At 32.9% G+C, this 16,770-nt stretch overlaps 1 long non-coding RNA gene across 4 annotated transcripts; it reads right to left on the bottom strand.

Annotated features, from left to right (window-relative positions):
• Positions 1-2,338: 2,338 nt before the first annotated feature.
• On the bottom strand, positions 2,339-11,197 carry LOC311086887. Of its 4 annotated transcripts, none has more exons than XR_014607136.1 (5): positions 9,973-11,197; positions 7,332-7,375; positions 6,163-6,227; positions 4,474-4,575; positions 2,339-2,685 (listed from the first exon to the last, which is right to left on the bottom strand). It is a non-coding gene; the product is annotated as an uncharacterized lncRNA (long non-coding RNA). The 4 variants fall into 4 exon arrangements; XR_014607139.1 differs by lacking the exon at positions 9,973-11,197 and adding an exon at positions 7,471-7,498; XR_014607137.1 differs by lacking the exon at positions 4,474-4,575 and having other exon boundaries at positions 9,973-11,188.
• Positions 11,198-16,770: the final 5,573 nt, after the last annotated feature.

The raw sequence follows: 16,770 nt of genomic DNA, 5'->3' as shown, positions 1-16,770 counted from the left end.
TGTCCGTATACAGTTGTTTGTAGTAATTTAGAAAAATGGCCTCTATTTTCTGTGGATGATGAATCAAACTATTTGTTTGTGGGTATCGTATCCTATGAATGATACTATCAACTTGCTGTTTACGTAGGCGTCGGGCAAGTAATTTGGCTGCTTTAGGGCCGGATTCGTAGTATGTCTGCTTATAGAATCGAGCCTTCCTCTCGACATCTTGTTCTAACAGGTTGTTAATCTGTTTCCTTAATTGCTGCATACGCGTTAGTAGTTCTGGGTCCCTGTTGATTTTGTGTTGTTGCTCCACATTTGATAAATCTGATGTCAGGGTATTATACTCCTTAATTCTCTTTTTTTTATTTTGTGCTGATAGTGCAATCAAATTCCCACGCATCACAGCCTTCAATGAATCCCACAATATAGACGGGTCTACCTCTCCATTATCGTTTATCATCATACATTCTTTGATATTCAATTCAATCTGATCTGCAACTGCTTTGTTATTTAACAAACCCACATTCAACCTCCAACCTGTCCTTCTCTTCCTTCCTTCTATTTGAACTGTCAGGTACAGAGCACTGTGGTCAGAGACATCAGTTACTCCAATGCTACAATCTCTCACCCTATAACAGTCACTTTTTGGCATAAAAAAATAATCAATTCTAGAGTAAGAACGGTGAGGAGCTGAGTAGTGAGTGTAGTTTTTGAGAGACGGATTAATATGTCTCCAGACATCGCAGTATCCTATATCATCCCAGGCTGTGTTAATCAATTTTGATATTTTGCTTTTATTTCTTTTGTTGTTAGTTGTGTCTAAATGTTGGTTTAATACCACATTAAAATCTCCACCACATATACAGATACCCTTTGCCTCCAGTACAATTACATCCATTAATGTTTTGAAGAACAGTTTACTAGTATCGGATGATGCATACACATTTACTAATGTTACTATATCTTCTTCAATTTTACCCTTAACGATGAGATATCTCCACTCCTTTTCTTTTATTTCCTTATATATCAAATTTAAATTTATTAGCGACAAGAATAGCAATCCCCCTTCTATGCGTATGCTCATGTGAGTTATAGTAACCCAGCTAGAAATTTTTTGTTCTAAAAATGTTCTAAGAACATTAGCATGTATTGTTCTATAAATGTTTTCAGCGGCTAGTTTTAGTTTTGTTCCCAGAATGTTCTTTTAAAAGTTTGGAGAACATTCTTTAAAAACATTATTAAAATGTTTAGTAGTAACATTCTTTTAACATTATTCTCTAACGTTCTTAGAAAGTTTTCAGCGGCTAGTTTTAATTTTGTTCCCAGAATGTTCTTTTAAAAGTTTGGAGAACATTCTTTAAAAACATTATTAAAATGTTTAGTAGTAACATTCTTTTAACATTATTCTCTAATTTTCTCAGAACGTTTTCAGCGGGTAGTTTTATTTGTGTTCCCAGAATGTTTTTTTAAATGTTTAGAGAACATTTTCTAAAAACATTATTAAAATGTTTAGTAGTAACATTTTTATAACATTATTCTCTGACGTTCTTATAATGTTTTTAGCGTGTAGTTTTATTTTTGTTCCCAGAATGTTCTTATAAATGTTCGGATAACATTTTTTTAAAAACATTATTAAAATGTTTAGTAATAACGTTCTTATAACATTATTCTCTAATGTTCATAGAACGTTTTCAGCGGGTAGTTTTATTTTTGTTCCCAGAATGTTTTTTTAAATGTTTAGAGAACATTTTCTAAAAACATTATTAAAATGTTTAGTAATAACATTCTTATAACATTATTCTCTAACGTTCTTATAATGTTGTAAGCGGATAGTTTTATTTTTGTTCCCAGAATGTTCTTTTAAATGTTCGGATAACATTATTTAAAAACATTATTAAAATGTTTAGGTGTACCATTCTTACAACATTATTCTCTAACGTTCTTAGAAAGTTTTCAGGGGGTGTTTTTATTTTTGTTCCCAGAATGTTCTTTTAAAAGTTCAGATAACATTTTTTTTTACAACATTATAAAAATGTTTAATAATAATATTGTTAGAACATTATTTCTCCTAAAAGGTAGGATAACATTCTCTAAGAACACTCTAAAAATGTTTTGTGATGATGACCTTCTATAAATGTTTAATCATAACATTTTTAGAACATTATCCCTTTATTCTTATAAAGTTTTTAGCAGGAAGTTTTATTTTTATTCTTAGAACGTTCTTCTAAAAGTTAGGATAACATTCTCTAAAAATACTCTTAAAAATACTACTTAACATTCTTATAAATTTTTTAGTGGGAAGTTTTATTTTTGTTCCCAAAATGTTCTCTTAAACATAAAAAATGCTTAGCTATAACATTGTTAAAACATACAATTTTATTAATCTCTAAAATAAAACAAAAATCTAACAGGTTTATGAATGGCATTCACATAAATTATTAGAAGTTCTGCGTACAGTAGATGCCCAACATTAAATGAAGAACTCAGTAAAGTCCAATGTGCAATCACACGTCTTGACTGCTGTTTGCTCAGAGCGCTCATCATCAGTCTTTGGTTGTCTTGGTTCTTGCAGAAAAAGAATAAAGTCATCTGCATTAATAGGTGTTCTACTGTTCTTCTCTTCTTCTTTTTCAGCTGCTATCCCAGTTAGCAGAATTGAGCTCCATTCTCTGTGTGCATGGTAGAGTTTTTCCTCATAGCCTATAAAAGAAGATCATGCAACAGTGTAAACAAAAATAATACAAATACATATTACATATTAAGATCACAAGCAATATTGACTTTGAAAACTTTCAAAATTAGCCAGCCTAATTATTAATCAGAAATTAATTAGATTAGTTTATTTAAAAGTATAAATATGATACCTTATGAGTATCTATTTTGTTTCTGTAATTTAAAACATATACTTAATCCATTATATACATGTTAAAGGGATACTCCACTTTTTTTGGAAATAGGCTCATTTTATAACTCCCCCAGAGTTAAACAGTTGAGTTTTACCGTTTTCTAATCCATTCAGCCGAGTTTCTGATATTTAGAAGAATGTCAGTAACCAGACAGTTTCTGGTCTCATTGACTTCCATAGTATATATTTTTTCCTACTATGGAAGTCAATGAGACCAGAAACTGTCTGGTTACTGATATTCTTCCAAATATCAGAAACTCGGCTGAATGGATTCGAAAACGGTAAAACTCAACTGTTTAACTCTGGGGGAGTTGTAAAATGAGCCTATTTCCAAAAAAAGTGGAGTATCCCTTTAATAACACAACTAGAGGCTAAATTATTTTAACAAACTACAAACTTGGCTTGAGAAGTGTGAACCTCGAACTCAGGTAGCCTTGAGCACAGCTGCAGCATGTCACAGCACTGCCCACGATGCTTTTGCTCTGATGTAACAGCTCATTTTCATCAGTTATATTGTCTATGGATTGTTACATTTCTTACAGATTTCTGCTTGTTTTAAATCAGATACAGATAAAGTAGTACTGCATTTGAGATAGAACAATTTCTAGTGTGATTTAATCATACCTGTGAATCGTCTCTTTGCTATTAGCTAAGCTGTAAGTTTTAGTTACTTCAAAAGCAGAAAGAAAAATATGCTATAACTTCTGTTTCTTATTGAGAAATCACAGGACAGTGTTGACACTAACTTTTTGTGCTCCAGTAGGTTTCTGTGTGCGCACAATCTGCATGTTAAATGTGAGCTACTGTCTGTGCATATGAAAGCTTGTTTCCGCCATGGAATACAATTTTTAAAAAAGGTAATTGCGAATCACAATTCAAACTTTTTTTTCTCAGAAGTGCGAGATATAAACTCGCAATTGGCCGTTTGAAAGTCAGAATCACAGGATAAATTAGTAAAACCTGAGAAAAAAAAGCAATTCTGGCTTATTTTTTTTTTGCTGTCGTTTCTATATGAGAACATTAATGCACTTCATCAATACAGCTGCTCTGAGAGTCACTTCAGCAGCATTTTAGCTTCATTTGAGAAAAACTATCATCATATCATAAAACACAGAGAAACTCAAAGGTCTACACGGCAATCCGTCAAATAAAAGTTTGGTTTAACCTTTGAAGAACGTTTTGCTTAAATCATTACATTTTAAATAATTGGTTATAGCAATTTAATTAAACCATTCAAATGGAATCAAGAAAACAAAAAAAAATTTACTTTTGGGAGATGCGAGAGCGAAGTAGTCCAGTGATAATTAACAGGCAGCCATGGTTAATGCAATTTGCAAAGACCCGCCCCCTTTAGTTACTGTTGCTATGTCCAACAAGCCATGGCGCTCTCACGCCACACATCATATTGTCACGCAATGAAAAATACATTGCGGATCACAGAAAAAACGCTGAAACGTTTAAACGCAGAGACAAGACAGAGCAGGTTACTTTTGATATGAAAGTTGAAACAAAGTCTCAACGTTTAATTTGTGTAATTTTTTTAGAAAAAAATATTTTTGGTAAAATAAAAATGTAAAAAATACCTGTCAATCAAACTCCCTCGAAGGGTGAATTCTGAGGGGAGTAAAAAAGACAGCTCACAATTCTGATATTTTCTTGCAATTGTGTGTTCTTGCCTCACAATTCTGAGAGAAAAAAAAAAACTGTAATTTTACTGATGGAAACAGACAGTAAAAAAGTGGACTTCAAAGATTTCTTATTCTGTAGCTCCCTGTGGGATTTTTTTGACAAGTCCATAAAAATGCATCCATCCATGATAAAAGTACTCCACACGGCTCTGGCAGGTTAATAAAGGCGAAAGGTGAAGCGAAGTGATGCGTTTGTGTAAGAAACATATCCATATTTTATATTTTAGGGCTGGGAATCGATTAAAAAAAGTAACTGATTATTTACACAATTTGCTGTAATTAAATGCAATTAATTGCATTTCCCCCAAGCTTGTAATCATCAATATTTAAACTTAGAATAACCTAATTAAACAACAAAAAGGAAAAAAAGGAACAGAAAATAGCCCTGTATTAAAATAATATTAAACATCAATATATCAATATATTATTATTTTCAATAATCAATCAACATAATAAATTTAACAATTTATTATTATAATTTTTTTTTTCTAATTATCAAAATAAAACATAGTCCTACAAAGCTATTATTACAAGAGCATGTGATCAGAGCAGGTAATTTTACCATTGTTGTCAGCATGACTATACCAGCTCAGTAGGGCTATTTCACAGAAGTCTACTACTGAGAAATTTCACGTTATTTGACTTTGCTTTTCCAGTGCATGATCGGTACATGATTGGAGCGTTTGGGCCGTTAACGACAGAGCAGAACGCGCAGCGCAAACACGGAGCAGAACATTGAGCAAAGAGCTCAATGTTTGCTCAGTGTTGTGTGTGTGTGTCAGTGCGCCGACACACACACACGGAATGGAGAGCGCGGAGCGGAAAAGACCCGGTCATGAAAGCTGCGCGAGAATAAAACCTGATCGCCGAACACGGAGGGGCGGGACGGCATATTTTGCAGCCTTTTCCGCAACAGGAAGTCATTAAAATGAGGCAAAAAAAGTGCTGCGTTAATTGCATTTTTTTTATAAACTCGTTAAGCATCTCAAATTAATCGCGAAGATTAACGTGTTAATTCCCCCAGCCCTACCATATTTATAATTTTATCGACTTAAATAACTAGCTTCCAGCAGACAGCCATATGCAAGTCAAATTACGCCCAAAGAGTTAGTCAACGCATCGATACGCATATGCGCCTGCAAGGCTACGCATCACTACACTTCGGCCGCCATATGCGTCTATGAGTAGAAAAATGTGTCGTCCCAGTTTTTGATACGCGACGCACCGTTGTATGCAATACTATGCGTTGTTGGTGGGGGCAAAACTGCAAGTTGCTTGCGTCCGACGTGTAGACTATAAAAGCCTCTTGTCGGTGCATGACATAGGAGTAGCATAAGCTTTGACGGCTCTCGCGGTTCAAACAAACAGGGCTAGGCAATAAATTCAAGCTCCTCCCACATTTCTCTTTATATGATTCTCTTTAATGATCATTTTTCTAAAAATCTCTGTGGAAAGAAAGTCAGATATAAATCTGGGACAGATATAAATCAGGCACGAGGGAGAAAAAAATAGATCATTTTTATTTTGGAGTGCATTGTGCGTTTAAAATTGACTACGGTTTTATAAAATGCAGTGGATACTTACTAGTGATGGACTTGTTTCTCTGTTGGTGCCTGTTCTGCTCCGTAAACATTGGTCCAATGCTTGATCTTAAGAAAATGTAAAAAGTGTGTTAATGTGTGTTAACAGACTATTGATCTGGGTGACATAGGACCATTTTTTATGTTTTCCTTAAGTGTTAGGCTATATAAATCTGGAGAACCCTTACTAACATTAACCATGGTTTTGCTACACTAACTAAATGGTAATAAATTATTGTAATCAATCCACCATAAAAATATTGTTTCTACACTTTACTATAATAAAAACCATGGTTAATTTAGCAAAGGACCCTGGGAACATGTCCTAAAAAGAACAGCTCATCCAAAAAATAGACTCTCTATCGTTATTTACCGGTACTCCATGTTGTTCCAAAACTGTATGAATTTATTTTGTATAACCTTAATTAAGATATCTTGAGAAATGACTTCACTGTTTTTTTTTTTTTTTTTCATAAAATGGGTTCCAATGTTGTTTAATTCCCAACATTCTTGTGTTTCAGAGAAGTAAGTCATACAGGTTTGAAAATAATTTCATTTTGAAAGGACATTTATGTTATGTATAAAGACACAATGTTCTCAGTTCCCTCATTGTAAAGCTCCTATGCTGAGGTTTATTTTATTTTATTTTTTCAAAATGTTGCAAGTAAAATGTTCTAATTGTGTTAACTTGTCACATTAGAAGAACGTTTTATGAAGAACATTCAACATCTCATCTCTCAATGATATCCTCAAAACATTTCCCTAACGTGACAGAGAGAATGTTCTTCTTTTGTTATCATGAAACATTGGGACAATGTTATATTGAGATCATTGTACAACTTTAACTTTAGCAACATTCCCAAAATATGCTCAAAATGTTGCAAGTAGAATGTTCTTCTTTTGTTATCATGAAACATTGGGAACATTTGTTTCCATAAAATGGGTTCCAATGTTGTTTTATTCCCAACATTCTTGTGTTTCACAGAAGTCATACAGGTTTGAAAATAATTTCATTTTGAAAGGACATTTATGTTTGGGTCAGCTAGGCCCATAAAAACTCATATCAAGAAGACAGGTACAATTTTGACTGGAGGGTTTGGACCAGTGTGCCTTTGAGCAGAGTTTACATGTTCTGCCTCTATTTCACGTGTATTTTACTATGACAATACTCACCGCAACTGAAGATCATGTGGCTGGATAATTTATTCCCAAAATTCCTGGATAATGGGAAACACACACATACAGCAATATTATTAGCTATTTGTATTTACTTACTAAAAGAGACATAAAAAGCTTGCAAATTTTTACTCACCAGCTCAAAAACATATTATGATGATGACTATGGCAAGCCGTTTTAACTTTTATTCATTTCCGGGATATGAATTGTTGATATCAAGAATTACATTTTTGATATCAACAATTACATTTTTTGATATCAAAAATGTAATTGTTGATATCAACAATTTAATTTTTGATATCAACAATTGAATTCTTGATATCAACAATTTAATTCTTGATATCAAAAATGTAATTCTTGATATCAACAATTGAATTCTTGATATCTGTAATTATATTTTCACTAGTGAAATGTCACCATAGGCTGCCATTCAAAATCAATTGTTGATATCAAGAATTGATTTCTTACTAGTAGAAATATCATTTTTGATATCAATAATTATATTGTTACTAGTAAAAATGTGAATTACTGATATCAATAATTCAATTGTCACTAGTTGAAATATATATTATTGATATCAACAATTGAATTGCTACTAGTAAAAAATTTCATTTTTGATATCTGAAAATGTATTTCTGATATCAATATTATTTCAGATATCTATAATGGCTTTCTTACTAGTAACAATCACATTCATGATATCAGAAATTAACATTGTCACTAGTGAAAATGGAATTATTGATATAAAAAATGAACATTGTTACTAGTAGCAATTCAACTGTTGATATCAAGAATAGACATTTCAACTAGTGACAACTGCATTCTTGATATCAAAAATAAAGGTTTTTACTAGTAAGAATTGTATTTCTGATATGTGTATTCAGAATTTTAACTAGTAAGAAATACATTTTTGATATCTGTAATAGTTTTGTCGCCCTTTTAACATTTAAAACACATGTAGGATATGAATTGTTGATATCAACAATTCAATTCTTGATTTCAACAATTAAATTCTTGATATCAACAATTCAATTCTTGATATCAACAATTCAATTCTTGATATCAAAAATGTAATTGTTGATATCAAAAATGTAATTGTTGATATCAAAAATGTAATTGTTGATATCAACAATTTAATTGTTGATATCAACAATTGTATTTTCACTAGTGAAATGTCACCATAGGCTGCCATTCAAAATCAATTGTTGATATCAAGAATTGATTTCTTACTAGTAGAAATATAATTGGTGATATCAAGAATTACATTGTTACTAGTAAAAATGGCAATTACTGATATCAATAATTCAATTGTCACTAGATGAAATGTCTATTCTTGATATCAACAATTTAATTGCTACTAGTAAAAATTTTCATTTTTGATATCTGAAAATGTATTTCTGATGTCAATATTATTTCAGATATCTAAAATGGCTTTCTTACTAGTAACAATCACATTCATGATATCAGAAATTAACATTGTCACTAGTGAAAATGGAATTATTGATATCAAAAATGAACATTGTTACTAGTAGCAATTCAATTGTTGATATCAAGAATAGACATTTCAACTAGTGACAATTGAATTCTTGATATCAAAAATAAAGGTTTTTACTAGTAAGAATTGTATTTCTGATATGTGAAACTGGAATTTTAACAAGTAAGAAATCAATTCTTGATATCAACAATTGATTTTGAATGGCAGCCTATGGTGACATTTCACTAGTGAAAATATAATTCTTGATATCAAGAATGATAGTTTTTACTAGTTAAAATTCAATTGTTGATATCAAGAATTATCATTTTAACTAGTGAAAATGTAAATGCTGATATCAAGAATTAGCATTGTTACTAGTGGAAATGTAATTCCTGATATCAAAAATTGCCATTGTTACTAGCAGAAATATAATTCCTGATATCAATAACTATCATTTTAACTAGTGAAAATGTAGTTGTTGATATCAAGAATTCATATCCTGTGATTGATTAAAAGTCAAAACGGCTTGCCTATTGCCATTCCCAGGATAAAAAATTGTTAATATCAAGAATTATAGTTTTTACTAGTTGAAATTCAATTGTTAATATCAAGAATTATAGTTTTTACTAGTTACAATTCAGTTGTTGATATCAAGAATGAACATTTTTACTAGTTGAAATGTAATTCCTGATATCAAAAATTGCCATTGTTACTAGTAGAAACATTATTCCTGATATCAAGAATTATTATTTTAACTAGTGAAAATTGAATTGTTGATATCAAGGATTCATATCCTGGAAATGAATAAAAGCTAAAACGGCTTGCCATAGATGACTCATCATTTTGACGGTAACGTTAGGCCGATATCCCGCGATCATTCAAAAGCCTAGTTTTCATAGTGTGGGTCGAGTTCCTCTCTGTATAAAGACACAATGTTCTCAGTTCACTCATTGTAAAGCTCAGACTATGCTGAGGTTTATTTTTATTTATTTTTATCAAAAACTAACTTAGCTGACAATATTTAGCCTAACGTTACACATGCAGCCTGAAACATTGACATAATATCGATATTGCTCTAGTCGCATTTAAAATTAGCTTCTCAATTTAACACACTATATTTTGATGTAGCAGAATGTATTTTTATATAAAATAAAGTTATTTACCTTCCGCAGATTGCAATATGTCCGTTACACGTAGGCTACGTTGTTAAAATTCGTTGTCCATTTACATCCCGCAACTCGCTCAAAATAAAAATGTAACAGTACGATGCAAAATAATCCATGTTTTAAACAATGTAAAAGCCACAGAACCGAAGGAGGCTAGTACTGAAGATCCTCCCGAGCAGCAGCAGCGCGCACACACACACACACACACACTCTCACTCTAACAGACGAATATTCAAACTTCAAACTTGACCAGTAAAAGGCGCGCATAGCTGCCATTGGCCAGATTCCTGGATGACAGTCTGAATAACCAATCATGCTCAAAACAACTCGAAGAGACAGCCAATAATGTGGTAACATTGCAATTACAGGAAAAGATTACATGTTTTAAAAGAAAGAATATGAAAAAAATGTGCACGGCTATTTATTTAGTTGTATTTGTAAGCTGGCTGTTATATTTAATCAATTGGTTAAATGGTGTCTTCATTGCAGTGCATGATAAAAAATAAATAAACTTACAATAACATATAAATAATAATAATAAATTACACAAATAATATATACCATGTATAACAACATATATTTACCACTGCTCTGCCAAACAGCAGTTTAAAAGAGCAAACATATTATATATTAAACAGAGCAAACATTGCATATGTATAGGCTATTCATATACAATTCTGTATACCTACCTACATGAAAAACTAATGGATTGGTATCATGGTAACATTAGAGATACATTCATGTGACCCATAATGATCCTTTTGCACTTTAACAAAATATTGACCTTTCCTTTAGAAACACTCTTATGCCTAATAATGTCAACTTGCTTTTCACCCTGTGTGGCACTGTTACACAACCTGTTGGTTTAGGGTTAATCCTCTGTCCAACACAACACTTTGGTAACATTGGCATAATTCTATACAAGTTGCAACATATACCCCGGGTTTCACAGGCAAGGTTTAAGCCTGTAGTCCCAGACTAAAATGCACGTTTGAGCTGTTTTACCTGAAAGCAACTTGCACTGACATATCTTAAAATATGTCGGTGCCATTATTTTGTCTCAAGATGCACACCAGTAATGTTTCTTTTTCTTTTTTCTAAGGCACATTTTTAAAAGCTAATTAAATGCACTAAGGCCTAATCCTGGCTTAATCTAAACTCTGTGAAACCGGGTCTGGGTTAGAAATTAAGGGTTAAGGTTAACCCTAACCCTAAACCTTGTCTACAGACTTTTATTTAACAGCATGGATACTCCAAGGTGTTGACTGCAGTGGTTAGGCCTTTAGCGTTGATACAGGACGAATAACTTCTTACTGTGACAGTCTGTAATGTATTTTAGCAAAGAGTGTTTGTATGGATTGTCCCTAATTAAGCTAGAGCTATTGGTGCATTCAAGTCATGTCATAAAGATCGTCTTTACAAGTTGAACGCCACCACAATGATGAGAATATGAGTAGGAAGCTCAGGATTTTCTTTAACCCCGATCTTGAAGAGTTAGGGGTGTGTCAGTGGGAAACATTGTGGGATACCACTATACTTAGGTATTCAGCAGTGACAATGAAGTAAGCTAATGCCTGCACAAAATATGATAGCATTAATATGTAACAGTATAATATGTGATGATAAAGTTTACAGTGGCTTCATTAATTTAAAACATTAAACAAAATTGTAAAACCTCATGAATACAAACTTCCCAGGAGGACTTAAATGCACCATATGTTCCATCGTGAACCCTGTTGGCCTGCTGTCAGACCAGCAAGCTCAATTTAACAATAATTGTGTAGTTTGATTGCTAAATGTTACATTTAAAATGTTCTAGTTTTGTTAACACGTCACATTACAAGAATTTTTTTTAAAAACACTCATCATCTCAGGTCTCAGTGATATCCTCAAAACATTTTACGAACGTTGATTTGATAATGTTCCTCCTCTGTTATTATGGAACATTGTGCCAATGTTTTACTGAGAACATTATATAATCTGTTATCTCAACAACATCCTCAAAACATCCTTAAAATGTTGCAATTAAAATGTTCTAATTGTGTTAACACATAACATTACAAGAACGTTTTATAAAGAACATTCAACATCTCATCTCTCAATGATATCCTCAAAACATTTTCCTAATGTGACAGAGAGAATGTTCTTCTTTTGTTATGACAAAACATTGGGACAATGTTATATTGAGATCATTGTACAAACTTTAACTTTAACAACATTCCCAAAATATGCTCAAAATGTTGCAAGTAGAATGTTCTTCTTTTGTTATCATGAAACATTGGGACAATGTTATATTGAGATCATTGTACAAACTTTAACTTTAGCAACATTCCCAAAATATGCTCAAAATGTTGCAAGTAAAATGTTCTAATTGTGTTAACTCGTCACATTAGAAGAACATTTTATAAAGAACAATAAACATCTCATCTCTCAATGATATCCTCAAAACATTCTACAAATGTGACAGAGAGAACGTTCTTCTTTTGTTATGACAAAACATTAAGACAACGTTATTTTGAGATCATTGTACAAACTTTAACTTAAACAACATTCCCAAAATATGCTCAAAATGTTGCAAATAAAATGTTATAATTTTGTTAACTCGTCACATTAAAATAACGTTTTATAAAGAACAATAAACATCTCATCTCTCAATGGTATCCTCAAAACATTTTCCTAATGTGACAGAGAGAATTGTTCTTCTTTTGGTTTTATGAAACATTGGGACAATGTTATATTGAGATCATTGTACAAACTTGAACTTTAATAACATTCCCAAAATATCCTCAAAATGTTGCAAGTAGAATGCTCTTCTTTTGTTATCATGAAACATTGGGACAATGTTATTTTAAGATCATTGTCCAAACTTTAACTTTAACAACATTCCCAAAATATGCTCAAAATGTTGCAAATAAAATGTTCTAATTGTGTTAACTCGTCACATTAGAAGAACGTTTTATGAAGAACATTCAACATCTCATCTCTCAATGATATCCTCAAAACATTTTCCTAACGTGACAGAGAGAACGTTCTTCTTTTGTTTTTATGAAACATTGGGACAATGTTATATTGAGATCATTGTACAAACTTTAACTTTAACAACATTCCCAAAATATGCTCAAAATGTTGCAAGTAGAATGTTCTTCTTTTGTTATCATGAAACATTGGGACAATGTTATATTGAGATCATTGTACAAACTCTAACTTTAGCAACATTCCCAAAATATGCTCAAAATGTTGCAAGTAGAATGTTCTTCTTTTGTTATCATGAAACATTGGGACAATGTTATATTGAGATCATTGTACAAACTTTAACTTTAACAACATTCCCAAAATATGCTCAAAATGTTGCAGGTAAAATGTTCTAATAGTGTTAACTCGTCACATTAAAATAACGTTTTATAAAGAACATTCAACCTCTCATCTCTCAATGATATCCTCAAAACATTTTCCTAATGTGACAGAGAGAATGTTCCTCTTTTGTTTTTATGAAACATTGGGACAATGTTATATTGAGATCATTGTACAAACTTTGACTTTAACAACATTCCCAAAATATGCTCAAAATGTTGCAAGTAGAATGTTCTTCTTTTGTTATCATGAAACATTGGGACAATGTTATATTGAGATCATTGTACAAACTTTAACTTTAACAACATTTCCAAAATATGCTCAAAATGTTGCAGGTAAAATGTTCTAATTGTGTTAACTCGTCACATTAGAAGAACGTTTTATAAAGAACATTCAACATATCATCTCTCAATGATATCCTCAAAATATTCTACAAATGTGACAGAGAGAATGTTCTTCTTTTGTTTTTATGAAACATTGGGACAATGTTATATTGAGATCATTGTACAAACTTTAACTTTAACAACATTCCCAGAATATGCTCAAAATGTTGCAAGTGGAATGTTCTTCTTTTGTTATCATGAAACATTGGGACAATGTTATTTTGAGATCATTGTACAAACTTTAACTTTAGCAACATTCCCAAAATATGCTCAAAATGTTGCAAGTAAAATGTTCTAATTGTGTTAACTCGTCACATTAGAAGAACGTTTTATAAAGAACAATAAACATCTCATCTCTCAATGATATCCTCAAAACATTCTACAAATGTGACAGAGAGAACGTTCTTCTTTTGTTATGACAAAACATTAAGACAACGTTATTTTGAGATCATTGTACAAACTTTAACTTAAACAACATTCCCAAAATATGCTCAAAATGTTGCAAATAAAATGTTATAATTTTGTTAACTCGTCACATTAAAAGAACGTTTTATAAAGAACAATAAACATCTCATCTCTCAATGATATCCTCAAAACATTTTCCTAATGTGACAGAGAGAATGTTCCTCTTTTGTTTTTATGAAACATTGGGACAATGTTATTTTGAGATCATTGTACAAACTTTAACTTTAACAACATTCCCAAAATATGCTCAAAATGTTGCAGGTAAAATGTTCTAATTGTGTTAACTCGTCACATTAGAAGAACGTTTTATAAAGAACAATAAACATCTCATCTCTCAATGATATCCTCAAAACATTTTCCTAACGTGACAGAGAGAACATTCTTCTTTTGTTATGACAAAACATTAAGACAACGTTATTTTGAGATCATTGTACAAACTTTAACTTTAACAACATTCCCAAAATATGCTCAAAATGTTGCAAGTAAAATGTTCTAATTGTGTTAACTCGTCACATTAGAAGAACGTTTTATAAAGAACATTCAACATATCATCTCTCAATGATATCCTCAAAATATTCTACAAATGTGACAGAGAGAATGTTCTTCTTTTGTTTTTATGAAACATTGGGACAATGTTATATTGAGATCATTGTACAAACTTTAACTTTAACAACATTCCCAAAATATTCTCAAAATGTTGCAAATAAAATGTTATAATTTTGTTAACTCGTCACATTAAAATAACGTTTTATAAAGAACATTCAACATCTCATCTCTCAATGATATCCTCAAAACGTTTTCCTAACGTGACAGAGAGAACGTTCTTCTTTCGTTATAATGAAACATAGGGACAATGATATTTTGAGATCATAGTACAACTTGTTATTTCAGAAACATTCCCAAAACATCTTTTGAATGTTGCAGTTAAAATGTTATATCTTAGTTTTCATATAACGTTATAGGAACATTTTTTAAAATGAGAAAACATCCTTAAAATGTTCAGTAAACATTACATTCAAATGTTTTCTTTAGAACATTAACCAAACTTGTAGGGAATGTTAGCGAAAGTTCTGAGAACGTTCCCTGCTAGCTGGGAAGTATTTTTAAAGCCAAATCTTTTCAATTTCTCATGCTCTTGTTGAGAAAGATGAGTTTCTTGCATAAAAATGATATCCGCTTTCTCTTTTTTAAATTTGGTCATTACCTTTGACCTTTTAATTGGGTTACCCAGACCATTCACGTTTAAGGACATTAGTTTAACCTCAGTAGACTGTGCCACCATCAAAACGAGTCATTCTTACACCACTATGTTTCCACAGGCTAACCTTAAATAAAAAAATAAACTGTAACACAGTAACAAGCCAGGAACTGCTTAGAACAAGCATTATAACAGAAAAGTATACGGACTTCCAAAGTCTGAAGAGCATTCTCCAGTTTTCAGCTGAGGTGGGGGAAAACCTCTCTCCGGGAAAGGGCCCCCACCCCAATAAGTCCGCTACAGATCGTATCGCAATTCACTTACATGTGTCCGATGGCACAGCTGACCTCTTCATCCCTCCAGCCGGCGCCATATACACTGAACATCTTTATGTAAAGGGTCGCTATAACATAGGTTTTTAAACACTGCTGTGTCCATGTTCAAATTCCCGTAGGCGTTCTTTAGCTCTTCTGGCAGTGTCCCTACTTGTGGTTGATCCCACTCGCTGCCACGATGTAGCCCGCTGGAGACGATCCAACAGGTGGCTCTTACCGGGCGGTCTCTCGGGCACCTCCACGTTGTATCCCCGCCGATGCAGATCCTGCGCTGCCTCCCAGGCACTGCCGTACACCTGCATTCCGTCCTCCCAATAAATGCGTATCCGATTGAAAGGCGTCTGGAAACGGATGCCCTTTTCTTTGAGAGCCTTTTTGATATTGTTGTACGCCTTACGCTGATGAAGAACGGCGGCTGTATAGTCATGGTCGAAATACAGCGGTTTCTCATCTATCATGATTTTCTTTCGCCAGGCTTTTTGGATAACCATCTCCTTGGTGCTGTACTGCTGGAAATTTACTATAATGGACCTCGGACGCGAGTTTGGGCCCGGTCTGGGCGCCAGGGCTCTGTGTGCACGTTGTATTTGCAAGTCCACATTGCCAAGCTCAAATTCGGAGCGAAGCAGTTTTTCGACAAATTCCATCACCGAGCCTTGTTCAGCGTTCTCTGGCACACCGTGGATCCTGATATTGTTTCGTCGAGCCCTCGACTCAATATCGTTCAGTCTGTCCTCTAGTTTCTGCTGATCCTTTATAGCCTGTTGAAGGGCGGCGTTGGCCTCCGCACTCCATGTTTCAGTGTCGTCGATCCGCGTCTCGTTGATTTTCTTACTGTGTTCTTTCATGGCTAGCATGTTTGTTGATAGTTGTTGGTTAACTTCTTGTTTGAACTCAAGGAACTCTTCTCTCATATCATGTTTAATTTCGTCTTTGAATGTTTTTAAATCTTCTTTAAGTTCCGACTTGAGTTCGCTGATCTGCTTGCTTATAGTTTCAAGCCCCGTGTACACATTCTCCGATGTTGTTTCGTCTCCATGTTGTCGGATCTCTTCTCCCCGCA

The sequence above is a fragment of the Abramis brama genome, assembly GCF_963993115.1.
Source record: "Abramis brama genome assembly, chromosome: 7".
In the NCBI taxonomy this organism is placed as follows: domain Eukaryota; kingdom Metazoa; phylum Chordata; class Actinopteri; order Cypriniformes; family Leuciscidae; genus Abramis; species Abramis brama.
Note: the sequence above shows the minus strand (reverse complement) of the source record. Positions and strands in the feature narration are given on the sequence as shown.